General features: G+C 49.8%; 23 non-coding genes across 23 annotated transcripts; 12 read left to right on the forward strand and 11 right to left on the reverse strand.

Moving 5' to 3' along the window:
• Positions 1-77: 77 nt before the first annotated feature.
• Trnal-uaa (transfer RNA leucine (anticodon UAA)) lies at positions 78-161 on the forward strand. The gene has a single exon. It is a non-coding gene; the product is annotated as a tRNA-Leu (tRNA).
• Positions 162-1,380: 1,219 nt separating this feature from the next.
• Positions 1,381-1,452, reverse strand: Trnag-ccc (transfer RNA glycine (anticodon CCC)). The gene has a single exon. It is a non-coding gene; the product is annotated as a tRNA-Gly (tRNA).
• A 683-nt stretch (positions 1,453-2,135) lies between these two features.
• Positions 2,136-2,219, forward strand: Trnal-uaa (transfer RNA leucine (anticodon UAA)). The gene has a single exon. It is a non-coding gene; the product is annotated as a tRNA-Leu (tRNA).
• A 1,219-nt stretch (positions 2,220-3,438) lies between these two features.
• Trnag-ccc (transfer RNA glycine (anticodon CCC)) lies at positions 3,439-3,510 on the reverse strand. The gene has a single exon. It is a non-coding gene; the product is annotated as a tRNA-Gly (tRNA).
• A 683-nt stretch (positions 3,511-4,193) lies between these two features.
• On the forward strand, positions 4,194-4,277 carry Trnal-uaa (transfer RNA leucine (anticodon UAA)). The gene has a single exon. It is a non-coding gene; the product is annotated as a tRNA-Leu (tRNA).
• Positions 4,278-5,496: 1,219 nt separating this feature from the next.
• Positions 5,497-5,568, reverse strand: Trnag-ccc (transfer RNA glycine (anticodon CCC)). Its single transcript has one exon. It is a non-coding gene; the product is annotated as a tRNA-Gly (tRNA).
• Positions 5,569-6,251: 683 nt separating this feature from the next.
• Positions 6,252-6,335, forward strand: Trnal-uaa (transfer RNA leucine (anticodon UAA)). The gene has a single exon. It is a non-coding gene; the product is annotated as a tRNA-Leu (tRNA).
• A 1,219-nt stretch (positions 6,336-7,554) lies between these two features.
• Trnag-ccc (transfer RNA glycine (anticodon CCC)) lies at positions 7,555-7,626 on the reverse strand. The gene has a single exon. It is a non-coding gene; the product is annotated as a tRNA-Gly (tRNA).
• Positions 7,627-8,309: 683 nt separating this feature from the next.
• Trnal-uaa (transfer RNA leucine (anticodon UAA)) lies at positions 8,310-8,393 on the forward strand. The gene has a single exon. It is a non-coding gene; the product is annotated as a tRNA-Leu (tRNA).
• A 1,219-nt stretch (positions 8,394-9,612) lies between these two features.
• Positions 9,613-9,684, reverse strand: Trnag-ccc (transfer RNA glycine (anticodon CCC)). Its single transcript has one exon. It is a non-coding gene; the product is annotated as a tRNA-Gly (tRNA).
• Positions 9,685-10,367: 683 nt separating this feature from the next.
• Trnal-uaa (transfer RNA leucine (anticodon UAA)) lies at positions 10,368-10,451 on the forward strand. Its single transcript has one exon. It is a non-coding gene; the product is annotated as a tRNA-Leu (tRNA).
• Positions 10,452-11,670: 1,219 nt separating this feature from the next.
• On the reverse strand, positions 11,671-11,742 carry Trnag-ccc (transfer RNA glycine (anticodon CCC)). Its single transcript has one exon. It is a non-coding gene; the product is annotated as a tRNA-Gly (tRNA).
• A 683-nt stretch (positions 11,743-12,425) lies between these two features.
• On the forward strand, positions 12,426-12,509 carry Trnal-uaa (transfer RNA leucine (anticodon UAA)). The gene has a single exon. It is a non-coding gene; the product is annotated as a tRNA-Leu (tRNA).
• Positions 12,510-13,790: 1,281 nt separating this feature from the next.
• On the reverse strand, positions 13,791-13,862 carry Trnag-ccc (transfer RNA glycine (anticodon CCC)). Its single transcript has one exon. It is a non-coding gene; the product is annotated as a tRNA-Gly (tRNA).
• A 683-nt stretch (positions 13,863-14,545) lies between these two features.
• Positions 14,546-14,629, forward strand: Trnal-uaa (transfer RNA leucine (anticodon UAA)). Its single transcript has one exon. It is a non-coding gene; the product is annotated as a tRNA-Leu (tRNA).
• A 1,219-nt stretch (positions 14,630-15,848) lies between these two features.
• Trnag-ccc (transfer RNA glycine (anticodon CCC)) lies at positions 15,849-15,920 on the reverse strand. Its single transcript has one exon. It is a non-coding gene; the product is annotated as a tRNA-Gly (tRNA).
• A 683-nt stretch (positions 15,921-16,603) lies between these two features.
• On the forward strand, positions 16,604-16,687 carry Trnal-uaa (transfer RNA leucine (anticodon UAA)). The gene has a single exon. It is a non-coding gene; the product is annotated as a tRNA-Leu (tRNA).
• Positions 16,688-17,906: 1,219 nt separating this feature from the next.
• Trnag-ccc (transfer RNA glycine (anticodon CCC)) lies at positions 17,907-17,978 on the reverse strand. The gene has a single exon. It is a non-coding gene; the product is annotated as a tRNA-Gly (tRNA).
• Positions 17,979-18,661: 683 nt separating this feature from the next.
• Positions 18,662-18,745, forward strand: Trnal-uaa (transfer RNA leucine (anticodon UAA)). Its single transcript has one exon. It is a non-coding gene; the product is annotated as a tRNA-Leu (tRNA).
• A 1,219-nt stretch (positions 18,746-19,964) lies between these two features.
• Positions 19,965-20,036, reverse strand: Trnag-ccc (transfer RNA glycine (anticodon CCC)). Its single transcript has one exon. It is a non-coding gene; the product is annotated as a tRNA-Gly (tRNA).
• Positions 20,037-20,719: 683 nt separating this feature from the next.
• Positions 20,720-20,803, forward strand: Trnal-uaa (transfer RNA leucine (anticodon UAA)). Its single transcript has one exon. It is a non-coding gene; the product is annotated as a tRNA-Leu (tRNA).
• Positions 20,804-22,022: 1,219 nt separating this feature from the next.
• Trnag-ccc (transfer RNA glycine (anticodon CCC)) lies at positions 22,023-22,094 on the reverse strand. Its single transcript has one exon. It is a non-coding gene; the product is annotated as a tRNA-Gly (tRNA).
• A 683-nt stretch (positions 22,095-22,777) lies between these two features.
• Trnal-uaa (transfer RNA leucine (anticodon UAA)) lies at positions 22,778-22,861 on the forward strand. Its single transcript has one exon. It is a non-coding gene; the product is annotated as a tRNA-Leu (tRNA).
• Positions 22,862-23,177: the final 316 nt, after the last annotated feature.

Here is a 23,177-nt window from a genome sequence, read left to right on the forward strand (position 1 = left end):
AAAAAACACGCTAACTTCGCCGTCAGGCTCTGGAGATATGCCTAGAAACGGCGGTAGTAGACACTTTGCGCCCACACGTCAGATTGGCCGAGCGGTCTAAGGCGCCAGATTTAAGCTCTGGTTCCCGGAGGGGAGCGTGGGTTCGAACCCCACATCTGACAATGCATTTTAAATATTCCAAAACTACCAATTTCGTACATGCGGGAAGAACAGGTTCCACAGATACTACTAGAAACGGCAGTGACTATGGTGCTTGCCTTGCAAGTCTGATTGTCTGGCGGTCAGAAAGAATGGAAAGCTGTTAGGAGACATGGCTTTCAGCCACGAGGCCCGGATTCGATTCCTGGTAGCCGAACATCCTTTTGTTTGCTGAGTCTTATTATTCTCACGGCATTTACGATATCTTTGTGTTGTGGTTTTTGGGGTCCAAGCATCAGGCGAGCAAACGTGAACGAAAGCAGATATGTGTGTAAATGAGTGTCAGGGCAGTAATAAAGGTGGATGAGACGGTGGATCGGGTATTGGACTGCAGACGTGCCACATTGCGTAGCTCGAAAGCTGAGTAAGTTAGAGCGTCGTGCTGTGAACACAAAGGCCACGTATTCGACCGCACCAAGTGCCATTTTATTTTTCTCCCCTAAAAGAGAATGCTTCCTCCAGCGAGACACTGCCAGGTAAATAACAAGCGATCTTCACAAGAAGTAAGATGTCTACACGTCGCGCGATACTGTCGCCAACGGCGATACCGCGCGTAGTGCAGCGGTTCTCGTCTGTTCACCGGCGTCAAGAATCGTTGGCCGTGGTTAGTATTTGGATGCGTTCTCGGCTGGGAACTCGACGTGCTGTTGGCGTCTTTCATTTTGCATTTTTCCTTCGGTTTCGTGGTTGCTTAGCGATAATGATGCGGTCCCGCACGCTGACGCCACTCTTGCCTCTCGGTACACTAAGGGGCGAATCTGTGGCCACAATAAAATGAAAGGTTCTGTCGTGTGTTTGTCGTTTTTTGGTCTCTCCCAGTCGTTTCTCGCGCCTGCCCTCTACGTATATGCCCATTTCCAAGCGTCAGCTTTCGCGTCAGCCGAGCAATGAAAGGTTCTGTCTTGTGTTTGTCGTTTTTTGGTCTCTCCCAGTCGTTTCTCGCGCCTGCCCTCTACATATATGCCCATTTCCAAGCGTCAGCTTTCGCGTCAGCCGAGCAAAGTCGAGACAAGTCGACACATGGAGACACACGACGCTGAGAAACGAAACCGCAGACTAGCGCCCTGGCAGCACGGACTGAGACGAGGGGCGAAGGAAAACTATTCGTACCGCGACACTTCACAGTTTCGAAGATCGCGTTTCGGTACGTGGAATACCCGTAGAAGAAAAAAGTACCTTTTGTGCGGTGGCCGGGAATCGAACCCGGATCAACTGCTTGGGAAGCAACCATGCTGATCGTTACACCACCACCGCGTTGTGCTGCGTACCACCCACGCCCTGATATATCGGCTACCCTCCTGCCATCAGAGGCCGAAGGCGATGGCGCTGTAGGCGCTCAACGCCAGAGCGGAGGTGAGCACATCTGAACGCAGTGCGTAGGTGCTGCTAGGGCGATGTAGCGTAACTAGAAGCAGAACTGACAGCCGTTGAAAAACTGCCATTTAATTTACAGCAGGGCGATAAAACAAATATCTAATGTGACGTACTTACTGATGATCCAGAGTCGATTCAGCATATGTGTGCCAATCCAGAAGTAGAAAGCACCTAAGTATCACAATATTAAGTTGGTTAGTTTGATGCTCGCCTGGAGCATATCATTAGCTTCCCCTGAGGGCGAAATGCACAGCGTAGCCGTTGCTAGGGAACGGCCTTTTCTGTCGTTTTTTGTTTTCTCTGCGTCAATGTGAATGTTGATAACTACAGTTCTGCTCGTTCCACTTACGACAGATGGCGACGGAAAACAATGGTGTAAGGCACCATATTTAAGCTGTGGTTCCCGAAAGTGAGGGTGGGGTGCAACTTCACATCTGACAACTCGTTTTAAATACTCTAAAACCAACGTATTTCCTTCACACAAGAAAAAAACACGCTAACTTCGCCGTCAGGCTCTGGAGATATGCCTAGAAACGGCGGTAGTAGACACTTTGCGCCCACACGTCAGATTGGCCGAGCGGTCTAAGGCGCCAGATTTAAGCTCTGGTTCCCGGAGGGGAGCGTGGGTTCGAACCCCACATCTGACAATGCATTTTAAATATTCCAAAACTACCAATTTCGTACATGCGGGAAGAACAGGTTCCACAGATACTACTAGAAACGGCAGTGACTATGGTGCTTGCCTTGCAAGTCTGATTGTCTGGCGGTCAGAAAGAATGGAAAGCTGTTAGGAGACATGGCTTTCAGCCACGAGGCCCGGATTCGATTCCTGGTAGCCGAACATCCTTTTGTTTGCTGAGTCTTATTATTCTCACGGCATTTACGATATCTTTGTGTTGTGGTTTTTGGGGTCCAAGCATCAGGCGAGCAAACGTGAACGAAAGCAGATATGTGTGTAAATGAGTGTCAGGGCAGTAATAAAGGTGGATGAGACGGTGGATCGGGTATTGGACTGCAGACGTGCCACATTGCGTAGCTCGAAAGCTGAGTAAGTTAGAGCGTCGTGCTGTGAACACAAAGGCCACGTATTCGACCGCACCAAGTGCCATTTTATTTTTCTCCCCTAAAAGAGAATGCTTCCTCCAGCGAGACACTGCCAGGTAAATAACAAGCGATCTTCACAAGAAGTAAGATGTCTACACGTCGCGCGATACTGTCGCCAACGGCGATACCGCGCGTAGTGCAGCGGTTCTCGTCTGTTCACCGGCGTCAAGAATCGTTGGCCGTGGTTAGTATTTGGATGCGTTCTCGGCTGGGAACTCGACGTGCTGTTGGCGTCTTTCATTTTGCATTTTTCCTTCGGTTTCGTGGTTGCTTAGCGATAATGATGCGGTCCCGCACGCTGACGCCACTCTTGCCTCTCGGTACACTAAGGGGCGAATCTGTGGCCACAATAAAATGAAAGGTTCTGTCGTGTGTTTGTCGTTTTTTGGTCTCTCCCAGTCGTTTCTCGCGCCTGCCCTCTACGTATATGCCCATTTCCAAGCGTCAGCTTTCGCGTCAGCCGAGCAATGAAAGGTTCTGTCTTGTGTTTGTCGTTTTTTGGTCTCTCCCAGTCGTTTCTCGCGCCTGCCCTCTACATATATGCCCATTTCCAAGCGTCAGCTTTCGCGTCAGCCGAGCAAAGTCGAGACAAGTCGACACATGGAGACACACGACGCTGAGAAACGAAACCGCAGACTAGCGCCCTGGCAGCACGGACTGAGACGAGGGGCGAAGGAAAACTATTCGTACCGCGACACTTCACAGTTTCGAAGATCGCGTTTCGGTACGTGGAATACCCGTAGAAGAAAAAAGTACCTTTTGTGCGGTGGCCGGGAATCGAACCCGGATCAACTGCTTGGGAAGCAACCATGCTGATCGTTACACCACCACCGCGTTGTGCTGCGTACCACCCACGCCCTGATATATCGGCTACCCTCCTGCCATCAGAGGCCGAAGGCGATGGCGCTGTAGGCGCTCAACGCCAGAGCGGAGGTGAGCACATCTGAACGCAGTGCGTAGGTGCTGCTAGGGCGATGTAGCGTAACTAGAAGCAGAACTGACAGCCGTTGAAAAACTGCCATTTAATTTACAGCAGGGCGATAAAACAAATATCTAATGTGACGTACTTACTGATGATCCAGAGTCGATTCAGCATATGTGTGCCAATCCAGAAGTAGAAAGCACCTAAGTATCACAATATTAAGTTGGTTAGTTTGATGCTCGCCTGGAGCATATCATTAGCTTCCCCTGAGGGCGAAATGCACAGCGTAGCCGTTGCTAGGGAACGGCCTTTTCTGTCGTTTTTTGTTTTCTCTGCGTCAATGTGAATGTTGATAACTACAGTTCTGCTCGTTCCACTTACGACAGATGGCGACGGAAAACAATGGTGTAAGGCACCATATTTAAGCTGTGGTTCCCGAAAGTGAGGGTGGGGTGCAACTTCACATCTGACAACTCGTTTTAAATACTCTAAAACCAACGTATTTCCTTCACACAAGAAAAAAACACGCTAACTTCGCCGTCAGGCTCTGGAGATATGCCTAGAAACGGCGGTAGTAGACACTTTGCGCCCACACGTCAGATTGGCCGAGCGGTCTAAGGCGCCAGATTTAAGCTCTGGTTCCCGGAGGGGAGCGTGGGTTCGAACCCCACATCTGACAATGCATTTTAAATATTCCAAAACTACCAATTTCGTACATGCGGGAAGAACAGGTTCCACAGATACTACTAGAAACGGCAGTGACTATGGTGCTTGCCTTGCAAGTCTGATTGTCTGGCGGTCAGAAAGAATGGAAAGCTGTTAGGAGACATGGCTTTCAGCCACGAGGCCCGGATTCGATTCCTGGTAGCCGAACATCCTTTTGTTTGCTGAGTCTTATTATTCTCACGGCATTTACGATATCTTTGTGTTGTGGTTTTTGGGGTCCAAGCATCAGGCGAGCAAACGTGAACGAAAGCAGATATGTGTGTAAATGAGTGTCAGGGCAGTAATAAAGGTGGATGAGACGGTGGATCGGGTATTGGACTGCAGACGTGCCACATTGCGTAGCTCGAAAGCTGAGTAAGTTAGAGCGTCGTGCTGTGAACACAAAGGCCACGTATTCGACCGCACCAAGTGCCATTTTATTTTTCTCCCCTAAAAGAGAATGCTTCCTCCAGCGAGACACTGCCAGGTAAATAACAAGCGATCTTCACAAGAAGTAAGATGTCTACACGTCGCGCGATACTGTCGCCAACGGCGATACCGCGCGTAGTGCAGCGGTTCTCGTCTGTTCACCGGCGTCAAGAATCGTTGGCCGTGGTTAGTATTTGGATGCGTTCTCGGCTGGGAACTCGACGTGCTGTTGGCGTCTTTCATTTTGCATTTTTCCTTCGGTTTCGTGGTTGCTTAGCGATAATGATGCGGTCCCGCACGCTGACGCCACTCTTGCCTCTCGGTACACTAAGGGGCGAATCTGTGGCCACAATAAAATGAAAGGTTCTGTCGTGTGTTTGTCGTTTTTTGGTCTCTCCCAGTCGTTTCTCGCGCCTGCCCTCTACGTATATGCCCATTTCCAAGCGTCAGCTTTCGCGTCAGCCGAGCAATGAAAGGTTCTGTCTTGTGTTTGTCGTTTTTTGGTCTCTCCCAGTCGTTTCTCGCGCCTGCCCTCTACATATATGCCCATTTCCAAGCGTCAGCTTTCGCGTCAGCCGAGCAAAGTCGAGACAAGTCGACACATGGAGACACACGACGCTGAGAAACGAAACCGCAGACTAGCGCCCTGGCAGCACGGACTGAGACGAGGGGCGAAGGAAAACTATTCGTACCGCGACACTTCACAGTTTCGAAGATCGCGTTTCGGTACGTGGAATACCCGTAGAAGAAAAAAGTACCTTTTGTGCGGTGGCCGGGAATCGAACCCGGATCAACTGCTTGGGAAGCAACCATGCTGATCGTTACACCACCACCGCGTTGTGCTGCGTACCACCCACGCCCTGATATATCGGCTACCCTCCTGCCATCAGAGGCCGAAGGCGATGGCGCTGTAGGCGCTCAACGCCAGAGCGGAGGTGAGCACATCTGAACGCAGTGCGTAGGTGCTGCTAGGGCGATGTAGCGTAACTAGAAGCAGAACTGACAGCCGTTGAAAAACTGCCATTTAATTTACAGCAGGGCGATAAAACAAATATCTAATGTGACGTACTTACTGATGATCCAGAGTCGATTCAGCATATGTGTGCCAATCCAGAAGTAGAAAGCACCTAAGTATCACAATATTAAGTTGGTTAGTTTGATGCTCGCCTGGAGCATATCATTAGCTTCCCCTGAGGGCGAAATGCACAGCGTAGCCGTTGCTAGGGAACGGCCTTTTCTGTCGTTTTTTGTTTTCTCTGCGTCAATGTGAATGTTGATAACTACAGTTCTGCTCGTTCCACTTACGACAGATGGCGACGGAAAACAATGGTGTAAGGCACCATATTTAAGCTGTGGTTCCCGAAAGTGAGGGTGGGGTGCAACTTCACATCTGACAACTCGTTTTAAATACTCTAAAACCAACGTATTTCCTTCACACAAGAAAAAAACACGCTAACTTCGCCGTCAGGCTCTGGAGATATGCCTAGAAACGGCGGTAGTAGACACTTCGCGCCCACACGTCAGATTGGCCGAGCGGTCTAAGGCGCCAGATTTAAGCTCTGGTTCCCGGAGGGGAGCGTGGGTTCGAACCCCACATCTGACAATGCATTTTAAATATTCCAAAACTACCAATTTCGTACATGCGGGAAGAACAGGTTCCACAGATACTACTAGAAACGGCAGTGACTATGGTGCTTGCCTTGCAAGTCTGATTGTCTGGCGGTCAGAAAGAATGGAAAGCTGTTAGGAGACATGGCTTTCAGCCACGAGGCCCGGATTCGATTCCTGGTAGCCGAACATCCTTTTGTTTGCTGAGTCTTATTATTCTCACGGCATTTACGATATCTTTGTGTTGTGGTTTTTGGGGTCCAAGCATCAGGCGAGCAAACGTGAACGAAAGCAGATATGTGTGTAAATGAGTGTCAGGGCAGTAATAAAGGTGGATGAGACGGTGGATCGGGTATTGGACTGCAGACGTGCCACATTGCGTAGCTCGAAAGCTGAGTAAGTTAGAGCGTCGTGCTGTGAACACAAAGGCCACGTATTCGACCGCACCAAGTGCCATTTTATTTTTCTCCCCTAAAAGAGAATGCTTCCTCCAGCGAGACACTGCCAGGTAAATAACAAGCGATCTTCACAAGAAGTAAGATGTCTACACGTCGCGCGATACTGTCGCCAACGGCGATACCGCGCGTAGTGCAGCGGTTCTCGTCTGTTCACCGGCGTCAAGAATCGTTGGCCGTGGTTAGTATTTGGATGCGTTCTCGGCTGGGAACTCGACGTGCTGTTGGCGTCTTTCATTTTGCATTTTTCCTTCGGTTTCGTGGTTGCTTAGCGATAATGATGCGGTCCCGCACGCTGACGCCACTCTTGCCTCTCGGTACACTAAGGGGCGAATCTGTGGCCACAATAAAATGAAAGGTTCTGTCGTGTGTTTGTCGTTTTTTGGTCTCTCCCAGTCGTTTCTCGCGCCTGCCCTCTACGTATATGCCCATTTCCAAGCGTCAGCTTTCGCGTCAGCCGAGCAATGAAAGGTTCTGTCTTGTGTTTGTCGTTTTTTGGTCTCTCCCAGTCGTTTCTCGCGCCTGCCCTCTACATATATGCCCATTTCCAAGCGTCAGCTTTCGCGTCAGCCGAGCAAAGTCGAGACAAGTCGACACATGGAGACACACGACGCTGAGAAACGAAACCGCAGACTAGCGCCCTGGCAGCACGGACTGAGACGAGGGGCGAAGGAAAACTATTCGTACCGCGACACTTCACAGTTTCGAAGATCGCGTTTCGGTACGTGGAATACCCGTAGAAGAAAAAAGTACCTTTTGTGCGGTGGCCGGGAATCGAACCCGGATCAACTGCTTGGGAAGCAACCATGCTGATCGTTACACCACCACCGCGTTGTGCTGCGTACCACCCACGCCCTGATATATCGGCTACCCTCCTGCCATCAGAGGCCGAAGGCGATGGCGCTGTAGGCGCTCAACGCCAGAGCGGAGGTGAGCACATCTGAACGCAGTGCGTAGGTGCTGCTAGGGCGATGTAGCGTAACTAGAAGCAGAACTGACAGCCGTTGAAAAACTGCCATTTAATTTACAGCAGGGCGATAAAACAAATATCTAATGTGACGTACTTACTGATGATCCAGAGTCGATTCAGCATATGTGTGCCAATCCAGAAGTAGAAAGCACCTAAGTATCACAATATTAAGTTGGTTAGTTTGATGCTCGCCTGGAGCATATCATTAGCTTCCCCTGAGGGCGAAATGCACAGCGTAGCCGTTGCTAGGGAACGGCCTTTTCTGTCGTTTTTTGTTTTCTCTGCGTCAATGTGAATGTTGATAACTACAGTTCTGCTCGTTCCACTTACGACAGATGGCGACGGAAAACAATGGTGTAAGGCACCATATTTAAGCTGTGGTTCCCGAAAGTGAGGGTGGGGTGCAACTTCACATCTGACAACTCGTTTTAAATACTCTAAAACCAACGTATTTCCTTCACACAAGAAAAAAACACGCTAACTTCGCCGTCAGGCTCTGGAGATATGCCTAGAAACGGCGGTAGTAGACACTTTGCGCCCACACGTCAGATTGGCCGAGCGGTCTAAGGCGCCAGATTTAAGCTCTGGTTCCCGGAGGGGAGCGTGGGTTCGAACCCCACATCTGACAATGCATTTTAAATATTCCAAAACTACCAATTTCGTACATGCGGGAAGAACAGGTTCCACAGATACTACTAGAAACGGCAGTGACTATGGTGCTTGCCTTGCAAGTCTGATTGTCTGGCGGTCAGAAAGAATGGAAAGCTGTTAGGAGACATGGCTTTCAGCCACGAGGCCCGGATTCGATTCCTGGTAGCCGAACATCCTTTTGTTTGCTGAGTCTTATTATTCTCACGGCATTTACGATATCTTTGTGTTGTGGTTTTTGGGGTCCAAGCATCAGGCGAGCAAACGTGAACGAAAGCAGATATGTGTGTAAATGAGTGTCAGGGCAGTAATAAAGGTGGATGAGACGGTGGATCGGGTATTGGACTGCAGACGTGCCACATTGCGTAGCTCGAAAGCTGAGTAAGTTAGAGCGTCGTGCTGTGAACACAAAGGCCACGTATTCGACCGCACCAAGTGCCATTTTATTTTTCTCCCCTAAAAGAGAATGCTTCCTCCAGCGAGACACTGCCAGGTAAATAACAAGCGATCTTCACAAGAAGTAAGATGTCTACACGTCGCGCGATACTGTCGCCAACGGCGATACCGCGCGTAGTGCAGCGGTTCTCGTCTGTTCACCGGCGTCAAGAATCGTTGGCCGTGGTTAGTATTTGGATGCGTTCTCGGCTGGGAACTCGACGTGCTGTTGGCGTCTTTCATTTTGCATTTTTCCTTCGGTTTCGTGGTTGCTTAGCGATAATGATGCGGTCCCGCACGCTGACGCCACTCTTGCCTCTCGGTACACTAAGGGGCGAATCTGTGGCCACAATAAAATGAAAGGTTCTGTCGTGTGTTTGTCGTTTTTTGGTCTCTCCCAGTCGTTTCTCGCGCCTGCCCTCTACGTATATGCCCATTTCCAAGCGTCAGCTTTCGCGTCAGCCGAGCAATGAAAGGTTCTGTCTTGTGTTTGTCGTTTTTTGGTCTCTCCCAGTCGTTTCTCGCGCCTGCCCTCTACATATATGCCCATTTCCAAGCGTCAGCTTTCGCGTCAGCCGAGCAAAGTCGAGACAAGTCGACACATGGAGACACACGACGCTGAGAAACGAAACCGCAGACTAGCGCCCTGGCAGCACGGACTGAGACGAGGGGCGAAGGAAAACTATTCGTACCGCGACACTTCACAGTTTCGAAGATCGCGTTTCGGTACGTGGAATACCCGTAGAAGAAAAAAGTACCTTTTGTGCGGTGGCCGGGAATCGAACCCGGATCAACTGCTTGGGAAGCAACCATGCTGATCGTTACACCACCACCGCGTTGTGCTGCGTACCACCCACGCCCTGGTATATCGGCTACCCTCCTGCCATCAGAGGCCGAAGGCGATGGCGCTGTAGGCGCTCAACGCCAGAGCGGAGGTGAGCACATCTGAACGCAGAGCGTAGGTGCTGCTAGGGCGATGTAGCGTAACTAGAAGCAGAACTGACAGCCGTTGAAAAACTGCCATTTAATTTACAGCAGGGCGATAAAACAAATTTCTAATGTGACGTACTTACTGATGATCCAGAGTCGATTCAGCATATGTGTGCCAATCCAGAAGTAGAAAGCACCTAAGTATCACAATATTAAGTTGGTTAGTTTGATGCTCGCCTGGAGCATATCATTAGCTTCCCCTGAGGGCGAAATGCACAGCGTAGCCGTTGCTAGGGAACGGCCTTTTCTGTCGTTTTTTGTTTTCTCTGCGTCAATGTGAATGTTGATAACTACAGTTCTGCTCGTTCCACTTACGACAGATGGCGACGGAAAACAATGGTGTAAGGCACCATATTTAAGCTGTGGTTCCCGAAAGTGAGGGTGGGGTGCAACTTCACATCTGACAACTCGTTTTAAATACTCTAAAACCAACGTATTTCCTTCACACAAGAAAAAAACACGCTAACTTCGCCGTCAGGCTCTGGAGATATGCCTAGAAACGGCGGTAGTAGACACTTTGCGCCCACACGTCAGATTGGCCGAGCGGTCTAAGGCGCCAGATTTAAGCTCTGGTTCCCTGAGGGGAGCGTGGGTTCGAACCCCACATCTGACAATGCATTTTAAATATTCCAAAACTACCAATTTCGTACATGCGGGAAGAACAGGTTCCACAGATACTACTAGAAACGGCAGTGACTATGGTGCTTGCCTTGCAAGTCTGATTGTCTGGCGGTCAGAAAGAATGGAAAGCTGTTAGGAGACATGGCTTTCAGCCACGAGGCCCGGATTCGATTCCTGGTAGCCGAACATCCTTTTGTTTGCTGAGTCTTATTATTCTCACGGCATTTACGATATCTTTGTGTTGTGGTTTTTGGGGTCCAAGCATCAGGCGAGCAAACGTGAACGAAAGCAGATATGTGTGTAAATGAGTGTCAGGGCAGTAATAAAGGTGGATGAGACGGTGGATCGGGTATTGGACTGCAGACGTGCCACATTGCGTAGCTCGAAAGCTGAGTAAGTTAGAGCGTCGTGCTGTGAACACAAAGGCCACGTATTCGACCGCACCAAGTGCCATTTTATTTTTCTCCCCTAAAAGAGAATGCTTCCTCCAGCGAGACACTGCCAGGTAAATAACAAGCGATCTTCACAAGAAGTAAGATGTCTACACGTCGCGCGATACTGTCGCCAACGGCGATACCGCGCGTAGTGCAGCGGTTCTCGTCTGTTCACCGGCGTCAAGAATCGTTGGCCGTGGTTAGTATTTGGATGCGTTCTCGGCTGGGAACTCGACGTGCTGTTGGCGTCTTTCATTTTGCATTTTTCCTTCGGTTTCGTGGTTGCTTAGCGATAATGATGCGGTCCCGCACGCTGACGCCACTCTTGCCTCTCGGTACACTAAGGGGCGAATCTGTGGCCACAATAAAATGAAAGGTTCTGTCGTGTGTTTGTCGTTTTTTGGTCTCTCCCAGTCGTTTCTCGCGCCTGCCCTCTACGTATATGCCCATTTCCAAGCGTCAGCTTTCGCGTCAGCCGAGCAATGAAAGGTTCTGTCTTGTGTTTGTCGTTTTTTGGTCTCTCCCAGTCGTTTCTCGCGCCTGCCCTCTACATATATGCCCATTTCCAAGCGTCAGCTTTCGCGTCAGCCGAGCAAAGTCGAGACAAGTCGACACATGGAGACACACGACGCTGAGAAACGAAACCGCAGACTAGCGCCCTGGCAGCACGGACTGAGACGAGGGGCGAAGGAAAACTATTCGTACCGCGACACTTCACAGTTTCGAAGATCGCGTTTCGGTACGTGGAATACCCGTAGAAGAAAAAAGTACCTTTTGTGCGGTGGCCGGGAATCGAACCCGGATCAACTGCTTGGGAAGCAACCATGCTGATCGTTACACCACCACCGCGTTGTGCTGCGTACCACCCACGCCCTGGTATATCGGCTACCCTCCTGCCATCAGAGGCCGAAGGCGATGGCGCTGTAGGCGCTCAACGCCAGAGCGGAGGTGAGCACATCTGAACGCAGTGCGTAGGTGCTGCTAGGGCGATGTAGCGTAACTAGAAGCAGAACTGACAGCCGTTGAAAAACTGCCATTTAATTTACAGCAGGGCGATAAAACAAATATCTAATGTGACGTACTTACTGATGATCCAGAGTCGATTCAGCATATGTGTGCCAATCCAGAAGTAGAAAGCACCTAAGTATCACAATATTAAGTTGGTTAGTTTGATGCTCGCCTGGAGCATATCATTAGCTTCCCCTGAGGGCGAAATGCACAGCGTAGCCGTTGCTAGGGAACGGCCTTTTCTGTCGTTTTTTGTTTTCTCTGCGTCAATGTGAATGTTGATAACTACAGTTCTGCTCGTTCCACTTACGACAGATGGCGACGGAAAACAATGGTGTAAGGCACCATATTTAAGCTGTGGTTCCCGAAAGTGAGGGTGGGGTGCAACTTCACATCTGACAACTCGTTTTAAATACTCTAAAACCAACGTATTTCCTTCACACAAGAAAAAAACACGCTAACTTCGCCGTCAGGCTCTGGAGATATGCCTAGAAACGGCGGTAGTAGACACTTTGCGCCCACACGTCAGATTGGCCGAGCGGTCTAAGGCGCCAGATTTAAGCTCTGGTTCCCGGAGGGGAGCGTGGGTTCGAACCCCACATCTGACAATGCATTTTAAATATTCCAAAACTACCAATTTCGTACATGCGGGAAGAACAGGTTCCACAAGCTGTCATCCTTTATTGTGAAGAATTTTAACAGTTGCTGCCGCAGCCATGTTTAAAATCATGAAACTACTAGAAACGGCAGTGACTATGGTGCTTGCCTTGCAAGTCTGATTGTCTGGCGGTCAGAAAGAATGGAAAGCTGTTAGGAGACATGGCTTTCAGCCACGAGGCCCGGATTCGATTCCTGGTAGCCGAACATCCTTTTGTTTGCTGAGTCTTATTATTCTCACGGCATTTACGATATCTTTGTGTTGTGGTTTTTGGGGTCCAAGCATCAGGCGAGCAAACGTGAACGAAAGCAGATATGTGTGTAAATGAGTGTCAGGGCAGTAATAAAGGTGGATGAGACGGTGGATCGGGTATTGGACTGCAGACGTGCCACATTGCGTAGCTCGAAAGCTGAGTAAGTTAGAGCGTCGTGCTGTGAACACAAAGGCCACGTATTCGACCGCACCAAGTGCCATTTTATTTTTCTCCCCTAAAAGAGAATGCTTCCTCCAGCGAGACACTGCCAGGTAAATAACAAGCGATCTTCACAAGAAGTAAGATGTCTACACGTCGCGCGATACTGTCGCCAACGGCGATACCGCGCGTAGTGCAGCGGTTCTCGTCTGTTCACCGGCGTCAAGAATCGTTGGCCGTGGTTAGTATTTGGATGCGTTCTCGGCTGGGAACTCGACGTGCTGTTGGCGTCTTTCATTTTGCATTTTTCCTTCGGTTTCGTGGTTGCTTAGCGATAATGATGCGGTCCCGCACGCTGACGCCACTCTTGCCTCTCGGTACACTAAGGGGCGAATCTGTGGCCACAATAAAATGAAAGGTTCTGTCGTGTGTTTGTCGTTTTTTGGTCTCTCCCAGTCGTTTCTCGCGCCTGCCCTCTACGTATATGCCCATTTCCAAGCGTCAGCTTTCGCGTCAGCCGAGCAATGAAAGGTTCTGTCTTGTGTTTGTCGTTTTTTGGTCTCTCCCAGTCGTTTCTCGCGCCTGCCCTCTACATATATGCCCATTTCCAAGCGTCAGCTTTCGCGTCAGCCGAGCAAAGTCGAGACAAGTCGACACATGGAGACACACGACGCTGAGAAACGAAACCGCAGACTAGCGCCCTGGCAGCACGGACTGAGACGAGGGGCGAAGGAAAACTATTCGTACCGCGACACTTCACAGTTTCGAAGATCGCGTTTCGGTACGTGGAATACCCGTAGAAGAAAAATGTACCTTTTGTGCGGTGGCCGGGAATCGAACCCGGATCAACTGCTTGGGAAGCAACCATGCTGATCGTTACACCACCACCGCGTTGTGCTGCGTACCACCCACGCCCTGATATATCGGCTACCCTCCTGCCATCAGAGGCCGAAGGCGATGGCGCTGTAGGCGCTCAACGCCAGAGCGGAGGTGAGCACATCTGAACGCAGTGCGTAGGTGCTGCTAGGGCGATGTAGCGTAACTAGAAGCAGAACTGACAGCCGTTGAAAAACTGCCATTTAATTTACAGCAGGGCGATAAAACAAATATCTAATGTGACGTACTTACTGATGATCCAGAGTCGATTCAGCATATGTGTGCCAATCCAGAAGTAGAAAGCACCTAAGTATCACAATATTAAGTTGGTTAGTTTGATGCTCGCCTGGAGCATATCATTAGCTTCCCCTGAGGGCGAAATGCACAGCGTAGCCGTTGCTAGGGAACGGCCTTTTCTGTCGTTTTTTGTTTTCTCTGCGTCAATGTGAATGTCGATAACTACAGTTCTGCTCGTTCCACTTACGACAGATGGCGACGGAAAACAATGGTGTAAGGCACCATATTTAAGCTGTGGTTCCCGAAAGTGAGGGTGGGGTGCAACTTCACATCTGACAACTCGTTTTAAATACTCTAAAACCAACGTATTTCCTTCACACAAGAAAAAAACACGCTAACTTCGCCGTCAGGCTCTGGAGATATGCCTAGAAACGGCGGTAGTAGACACTTTGCGCCCACACGTCAGATTGGCCGAGCGGTCTAAGGCGCCAGATTTAAGCTCTGGTTCCCGGAGGGGAGCGTGGGTTCGAACCCCACATCTGACAATGCATTTTAAATATTCCAAAACTACCAATTTCGTACATGCGGGAAGAACAGGTTCCACAGATACTACTAGAAACGGCAGTGACTATGGTGCTTGCCTTGCAAGTCTGATTGTCTGGCGGTCAGAAAGAATGGAAAGCTGTTAGGAGACATGGCTTTCAGCCACGAGGCCCGGATTCGATTCCTGGTAGCCGAACATCCTTTTGTTTGCTGAGTCTTATTATTCTCACGGCATTTACGATATCTTTGTGTTGTGGTTTTTGGGGTCCAAGCATCAGGCGAGCAAACGTGAACGAAAGCAGATATGTGTGTAAATGAGTGTCAGGGCAGTAATAAAGGTGGATGAGACGGTGGATCGGGTATTGGACTGCAGACGTGCCACATTGCGTAGCTCGAAAGCTGAGTAAGTTAGAGCGTCGTGCTGTGAACACAAAGGCCACGTATTCGACCGCACCAAGTGCCATTTTATTTTTCTCCCCTAAAAGAGAATGCTTCCTCCAGCGAGACACTGCCAGGTAAATAACAAGCGATCTTCACAAGAAGTAAGATGTCTACACGTCGCGCGATACTGTCGCCAACGGCGATACCGCGCGTAGTGCAGCGGTTCTCGTCTGTTCACCGGCGTCAAGAATCGTTGGCCGTGGTTAGTATTTGGATGCGTTCTCGGCTGGGAACTCGACGTGCTGTTGGCGTCTTTCATTTTGCATTTTTCCTTCGGTTTCGTGGTTGCTTAGCGATAATGATGCGGTCCCGCACGCTGACGCCACTCTTGCCTCTCGGTACACTAAGGGGCGAATCTGTGGCCACAATAAAATGAAAGGTTCTGTCGTGTGTTTGTCGTTTTTTGGTCTCTCCCAGTCGTTTCTCGCGCCTGCCCTCTACGTATATGCCCATTTCCAAGCGTCAGCTTTCGCGTCAGCCGAGCAATGAAAGGTTCTGTCTTGTGTTTGTCGTTTTTTGGTCTCTCCCAGTCGTTTCTCGCGCCTGCCCTCTACATATATGCCCATTTCCAAGCGTCAGCTTTCGCGTCAGCCGAGCAAAGTCGAGACAAGTCGACACATGGAGACACACGACGCTGAGAAACGAAACCGCAGACTAGCGCCCTGGCAGCACGGACTGAGACGAGGGGCGAAGGAAAACTATTCGTACCGCGACACTTCACAGTTTCGAAGATCGCGTTTCGGTACGTGGAATACCCGTAGAAGAAAAAAGTACCTTTTGTGCGGTGGCCGGGAATCGAACCCGGATCAACTGCTTGGGAAGCAACCATGCTGATCGTTACACCACCACCGCGTTGTGCTGCGTACCACCCACGCCCTGATATATCGGCTACCCTCCTGCCATCAGAGGCCGAAGGCGATGGCGCTGTAGGCGCTCAACGCCAGAGCGGAGGTGAGCACATCTGAACGCAGTGCGTAGGTGCTGCTAGGGCGATGTAGCGTAACTAGAAGCAGAACTGACAGCCGTTGAAAAACTGCCATTTAATTTACAGCAGGGCGATAAAACAAATATCTAATGTGACGTACTTACTGATGATCCAGAGTCGATTCAGCATATGTGTGCCAATCCAGAAGTAGAAAGCACCTAAGTATCACAATATTAAGTTGGTTAGTTTGATGCTCGCCTGGAGCATATCATTAGCTTCCCCTGAGGGCGAAATGCACAGCGTAGCCGTTGCTAGGGAACGGCCTTTTCTGTCGTTTTTTGTTTTCTCTGCGTCAATGTGAATGTCGATAACTACAGTTCTGCTCGTTCCACTTACGACAGATGGCGACGGAAAACAATGGTGTAAGGCACCATATTTAAGCTGTGGTTCCCGAAAGTGAGGGTGGGGTGCAACTTCACATCTGACAACTCGTTTTAAATACTCTAAAACCAACGTATTTCCTTCACACAAGAAAAAAACACGCTAACTTCGCCGTCAGGCTCTGGAGATATGCCTAGAAACGGCGGTAGTAGACACTTTGCGCCCACACGTCAGATTGGCCGAGCGGTCTAAGGCGCCAGATTTAAGCTCTGGTTCCCTGAGGGGAGCGTGGGTTCGAACCCCACATCTGACAATGCATTTTAAATATTCCAAAACTACCAATTTCGTACATGCGGGAAGAACAGGTTCCACAGATACTACTAGAAACGGCAGTGACTATGGTGCTTGCCTTGCAAGTCTGATTGTCTGGCGGTCAGAAAGAATGGAAAGCTGTTAGGAGACATGGCTTTCAGCCACGAGGCCCGGATTCGATTCCTGGTAGCCGAACATCCTTTTGTTTGCTGAGTCTTATTATTCTCACGGCATTTACGATATCTTTGTGTTGTGGTTTTTGGGGTCCAAGCATCAGGCGAGCAAACGTGAACGAAAGCAGATATGTGTGTAAATGAGTGTCAGGGCAGTAATAAAGGTGGATGAGACGGTGGATCGGGTATTGGACTGCAGACGTGCCACATTGCGTAGCTCGAAAGCTGAGTAAGTTAGAGCGTCGTGCTGTGAACACAAAGGCCACGTATTCGACCGCACCAAGTGCCATTTTATTTTTCTCCCCTAAAAGAGAATGCTTCCTCCAGCGAGACACTGCCAGGTAAATAACAAGCGATCTTCACAAGAAGTAAGATGTCTACACGTCGCGCGATACTGTCGCCAACGGCGATACCGCGCGTAGTGCAGCGGTTCTCGTCTGTTCACCGGCGTCAAGAATCGTTGGCCGTGGTTAGTATTTGGATGCGTTCTCGGCTGGGAACTCGACGTGCTGTTGGCGTCTTTCATTTTGCATTTTTCCTTCGGTTTCGTGGTTGCTTAGCGATAATGATGCGGTCCCGCACGCTGACGCCACTCTTGCCTCTCGGTACACTAAGGGGCGAATCTGTGGCCACAATAAAATGAAAGGTTCTGTCGTGTGTTTGTCGTTTTTTGGTCTCTCCCAGTCGTTTCTCGCGCCTGCCCTCTACGTATATGCCCATTTCCAAGCGTCAGCTTTCGCGTCAGCCGAGCAATGAAAGGTTCTGTCTTGTGTTTGTCGTTTTTTGGTCTCTCCCAGTCGTTTCTCGCGCCTGCCCTCTACATATATGCCCATTTCCAAGCGTCAGCTTTCGCGTCAGCCGAGCAAAGTCGAGACAAGTCGACACATGGAGACACACGACGCTGAGAAACGAAACCGCAGACTAGCGCCCTGGCAGCACGGACTGAGACGAGGGGCGAAGGAAAACTATTCGTACCGCGACACTTCACAGTTTCGAAGATCGCGTTTCGGTACGTGGAATACCCGTAGAAGAAAAAAGTACCTTTTGTGCGGTGGCCGGGAATCGAACCCGGATCAACTGCTTGGGAAGCAACCATGCTGATCGTTACACCACCACCGCGTTGTGCTGCGTACCACCCACGCCCTGATATATCGGCTACCCTCCTGCCATCAGAGGCCGAAGGCGATGGCGCTGTAGGCGCTCAACGCCAGAGCGGAGGTGAGCACATCTGAACGCAGTGCGTAGGTGCTGCTAGGGCGATGTAGCGTAACTAGAAGCAGAACTGACAGCCGTTGAAAAACTGCCATTTAATTTACAGCAGGGCGATAAAACAAATATCTAATGTGACGTACTTACTGATGATCCAGAGTCGATTCAGCATATGTGTGCCAATCCAGAAGTAGAAAGCACCTAAGTATCACAATATTAAGTTGGTTAGTTTGATGCTCGCCTGGAGCATATCATTAGCTTCCCCTGAGGGCGAAATGCACAGCGTAGCCGTTGCTAGGGAACGGCCTTTTCTGTCGTTTTTTGTTTTCTCTGCGTCAATGTGAATGTTGATAACTACAGTTCTGCTCGTTCCACTTACGACAGATGGCGACGGAAAACAATGGTGTAAGGCACCATATTTAAGCTGTGGTTCCCGAAAGTGAGGGTGGGGTGCAACTTCACATCTGACAACTCGTTTTAAATACTCTAAAACCAACGTATTTCCTTCACACAAGAAAAAAACACGCTAACTTCGCCGTCAGGCTCTGGAGATATGCCTAGAAACGGCGGTAGTAGACACTTTGCGCCCACACGTCAGATTGGCCGAGCGGTCTAAGGCGCCAGATTTAAGCTCTGGTTCCCGGAGGGGAGCGTGGGTTCGAACCCCACATCTGACAATGCATTTTAAATATTCCAAAACTACCAATTTCGTACATGCGGGAAGAACAGGTTCCACAGATACTACTAGAAACGGCAGTGACTATGGTGCTTGCCTTGCAAGTCTGATTGTCTGGCGGTCAGAAAGAATGGAAAGCTGTTAGGAGACATGGCTTTCAGCCACGAGGCCCGGATTCGATTCCTGGTAGCCGAACATCCTTTTGTTTGCTGAGTCTTATTATTCTCACGGCATTTACGATATCTTTGTGTTGTGGTTTTTGGGGTCCAAGCATCAGGCGAGCAAACGTGAACGAAAGCAGATATGTGTGTAAATGAGTGTCAGGGCAGTAATAAAGGTGGATGAGACGGTGGATCGGGTATTGGACTGCAGACGTGCCACATTGCGTAGCTCGAAAGCTGAGTAAGTTAGAGCGTCGTGCTGTGAACACAAAGGCCACGTATTCGACCGCACCAAGTGCCATTTTATTTTTCTCCCCTAAAAGAGAATGCTTCCTCCAGCGAGACACTGCCAGGTAAATAACAAGCGATCTTCACAAGAAGTAAGATGTCTACACGTCGCGCGATACTGTCGCCAACGGCGATACCGCGCGTAGTGCAGCGGTTCTCGTCTGTTCACCGGCGTCAAGAATCGTTGGCCGTGGTTAGTATTTGGATGCGTTCTCGGCTGGGAACTCGACGTGCTGTTGGCGTCTTTCATTTTGCATTTTTCCTTCGGTTTCGTGGTTGCTTAGCGATAATGATGCGGTCCCGCACGCTGACGCCACTCTTGCCTCTCGGTACACTAAGGGGCGAATCTGTGGCCACAATAAAATGAAAGGTTCTGTCGTGTGTTTGTCGTTTTTTGGTCTCTCCCAGTCGTTTCTCGCGCCTGCCCTCTACGTATATGCCCATTTCCAAGCGTCAGCTTTCGCGTCAGCCGAGCAATGAAAGGTTCTGTCTTGTGTTTGTCGTTTTTTGGTCTCTCCCAGTCGTTTCTCGCGCCTGCCCTCTACATATATGCCCATTTCCAAGCGTCAGCTTTCGCGTCAGCCGAGCAAAGTCGAGACAAGTCGACACATGGAGACACACGACGCTGAGAAACGAAACCGCAGACTAGCGCCCTGGCAGCACGGACTGAGACGAGGGGCGAAGGAAAACTATTCGTACCGCGACACTTCACAGTTTCGAAGATCGCGTTTCGGTACGTGGAATACCCGTAGAAGAAAAAAGTACCTTTTGTGCGGTGGCCGGGAATCGAACCCGGATCAACTGCTTGGGAAGCAACCATGCTGATCGTTACACCACCACCGCGTTGTGCTGCGTACCACCCACGCCCTGATATATCGGCTACCCTCCTGCCATCAGAGGCCGAAGGCGATGGCGCTGTAGGCGCTCAACGCCAGAGCGGAGGTGAGCACATCTGAACGCAGTGCGTAGGTGCTGCTAGGGCGATGTAGCGTAACTAGAAGCAGAACTGACAGCCGTTGAAAAACTGCCATTTAATTTACAGCAGGGCGATAAAACAAATATCTAATGTGACGTACTTACTGATGATCCAGAGTCGATTCAGCATATGTGTGCCAATCCAGAAGTAGAAAGCACCTAAGTATCACAATATTAAGTTGGTTAGTTTGATGCTCGCCTGGAGCATATCATTAGCTTCCCCTGAGGGCGAAATGCACAGCGTAGCCGTTGCTAGGGAACGGCCTTTTCTGTCGTTTTTTGTTTTCTCTGCGTCAATGTGAATGTTGATAACTACAGTTCTGCTCGTTCCACTTACGACAGATGGCGACGGAAAACAATGGTGTAAGGCACCATATTTAAGCTGTGGTTCCCGAAAGTGAGGGTGGGGTGCAACTTCACATCTGACAACTCGTTTTAAATACTCTAAAACCAACGTATTTCCTTCACACAAGAAAAAAACACGCTAACTTCGCCGTCAGGCTCTGGAGATATGCCTAGAAACGGCGGTAGTAGACACTTTGCGCCCACACGTCAGATTGGCCGAGCGGTCTAAGGCGCCAGATTTAAGCTCTGGTTCCCTGAGGGGAGCGTGGGTTCGAACCCCACATCTGACAATGCATTTTAAATATTCCAAAACTACCAATTTCGTACATGCGGGAAGAACAGGTTCCACAGATACTACTAGAAACGGCAGTGACTATGGTGCTTGCCTTGCAAGTCTGATTGTCTGGCGGTCAGAAAGAATGGAAAGCTGTTAGGAGACATGGCTTTCAGCCACGAGGCCCGGATTCGATTCCTGGTAGCCGAACATCCTTTTGTTTGCTGAGTCTTATTATTCTCACGGCATTTACGATATCTTTGTGTTGTGGTTTTTGGGGTCCAAGCATCAGGCGAGCAAACGTGAACGAAAGCAGATATGTGTGTAAATGAGTGTCAGGGCAGTAATAAAGGTGGATGAGACGGTGGATCGGGTATTGGACTGCAGACGTGCCATATTGCGTAGCTCGAAAGCTGAGTAAGTTAGAGCGTCGTGCTGTGAACACAAAGGCCACGTATTCGACCGCACCAAGTGCCATTTTATTTTTCTCCCCTAAAAGAGAATGCTTCCTCCAGCGAGACACTGCCAGGTAAATAACAAGCGATCTTCACAAGAAGTAAGATGTCTACACGTCGCGCGATACTGTCGCCAACGGCGATACCGCGCGTAGTGCAGCGGTTCTCGTCTGTTCACCGGCGTCAAGAATCGTTGGCCGTGGTTAGTATTTGGATGCGTTCTCGGCTGGGAACTCGACGTGCTGTTGGCGTCTTTCATTTTGCATTTTTCCTTCGGTTTCGTGGTTGCTTAGCGATAATGATGCGGTCCCGCACGCTGACGCCACTCTTGCCTCTCGGTACACTAAGGGGCGAATCTGTGGCCACAATAAAATGAAAGGTTCTGTCGTGTGTTTGTCGTTTTTTGGTCTCTCCCAGTCGTTTCTCGCGCCTGCCCTCTACGTATATGCCCATTTCCAAGCGTCAGCTTTCGCGTCAGCCGAGCAATGAAAGGTTCTGTCTTGTGTTTGTCGTTTTTTGGTCTCTCCCAGTCGTTTCTCGCGCCTGCCCTCTACATATATGCCCATTTCCAAGCGTCAGCTTTCGCGTCAGCCGAGCAAAGTCGAGACAAGTCGACACATGGAGACACACGACGCTGAGAAACGAAACCGCAGACTAGCGCCCTGGCAGCACGGACTGAGACGAGGGGCGAAGGAAAACTATTCGTACCGCGACACTTCACAGTTTCGAAGATCGCGTTTCGGTACGTGGAATACCCGTAGAAGAAAAAAGTACCTTTTGTGCGGTGGCCGGGAATCGAACCCGGATCAACTGCTTGGGAAGCAACCATGCTGATCGTTACACCACCACCGCGTTGTGCTGCGTACCACCCACGCCCTGATATATCGGCTACCCTCCTGCCATCAGAGGCCGAAGGCGATGGCGCTGTAGGCGCTCAACGCCAGAGCGGAGGTGAGCACATCTGAACGCAGTGCGTAGGTGCTGCTAGGGCGATGTAGCGTAACTAGAAGCAGAACTGACAGCCGTTGAAAAACTGCCATTTAATTTACAGCAGGGCGATAAAACAAATATCTAATGTGACGTACTTACTGATGATCCAGAGTCGATTCAGCATATGTGTGCCAATCCAGAAGTAGAAAGCACCTAAGTATCACAATATTAAGTTGGTTAGTTTGATGCTCGCCTGGAGCATATCATTAGCTTCCCCTGAGGGCGAAATGCACAGCGTAGCCGTTGCTAGGGAACGGCCTTTTCTGTCGTTTTTTGTTTTCTCTGCGTCAATGTGAATGTTGATAACTACAGTTCTGCTCGTTCCACTTACGACAGATGGCGACGGAAAACAATGGTGTAAGGCACCATATTTAAGCTGTGGTTCCCGAAAGTGAGGGTGGGGTGCAACTTCACATCTGACAACTCGTTTTAAATACTCTAAAACCAACGTATTTCCTTCACACAAGAAAAAAACACGCTAACTTCGCCGTCAGGCTCTGGAGATATGCCTAGAAACGGCGGTAGTAGACACTTTGCGCCCACACGTCAGATTGGCCGAGCGGTCTAAGGCGCCAGATTTAAGCTCTGGTTCCCGGAGGGGAGCGTGGGTTCGAACCCCACATCTGACAATGCATTTTAAATATTCCAAAACTACCAATTTCGTACATGCGGGAAGAACAGGTTCCACAGATACTACTAGAAACGGCAGTGACTATGGTGCTTGCCTTGCAAGTCTGATTGTCTGACGGTCAGAAAGAATGGAAAGCTGTTAGGAGACATGGCTTTCAGCCACGAGGCCCGGATTCGATTCCTGGTAGCCGAACATCCTTTTGTTTGCTGAGTCTTATTATTCTCACGGCATTTACGATATCTTTGTGTTGTGGTTTTTGGGGTCCAAGCATCAGGCGAGCAAACGTGAACGAAAGCAGATATGTGTGTAAATGA

The sequence above is a fragment of the Schistocerca cancellata genome, unplaced genomic scaffold (assembly GCF_023864275.1).
Source record: "Schistocerca cancellata isolate TAMUIC-IGC-003103 unplaced genomic scaffold, iqSchCanc2.1 HiC_scaffold_1083, whole genome shotgun sequence".
In the NCBI taxonomy this organism is placed as follows: Eukaryota; Metazoa; Arthropoda; class Insecta; order Orthoptera; family Acrididae; genus Schistocerca; species Schistocerca cancellata.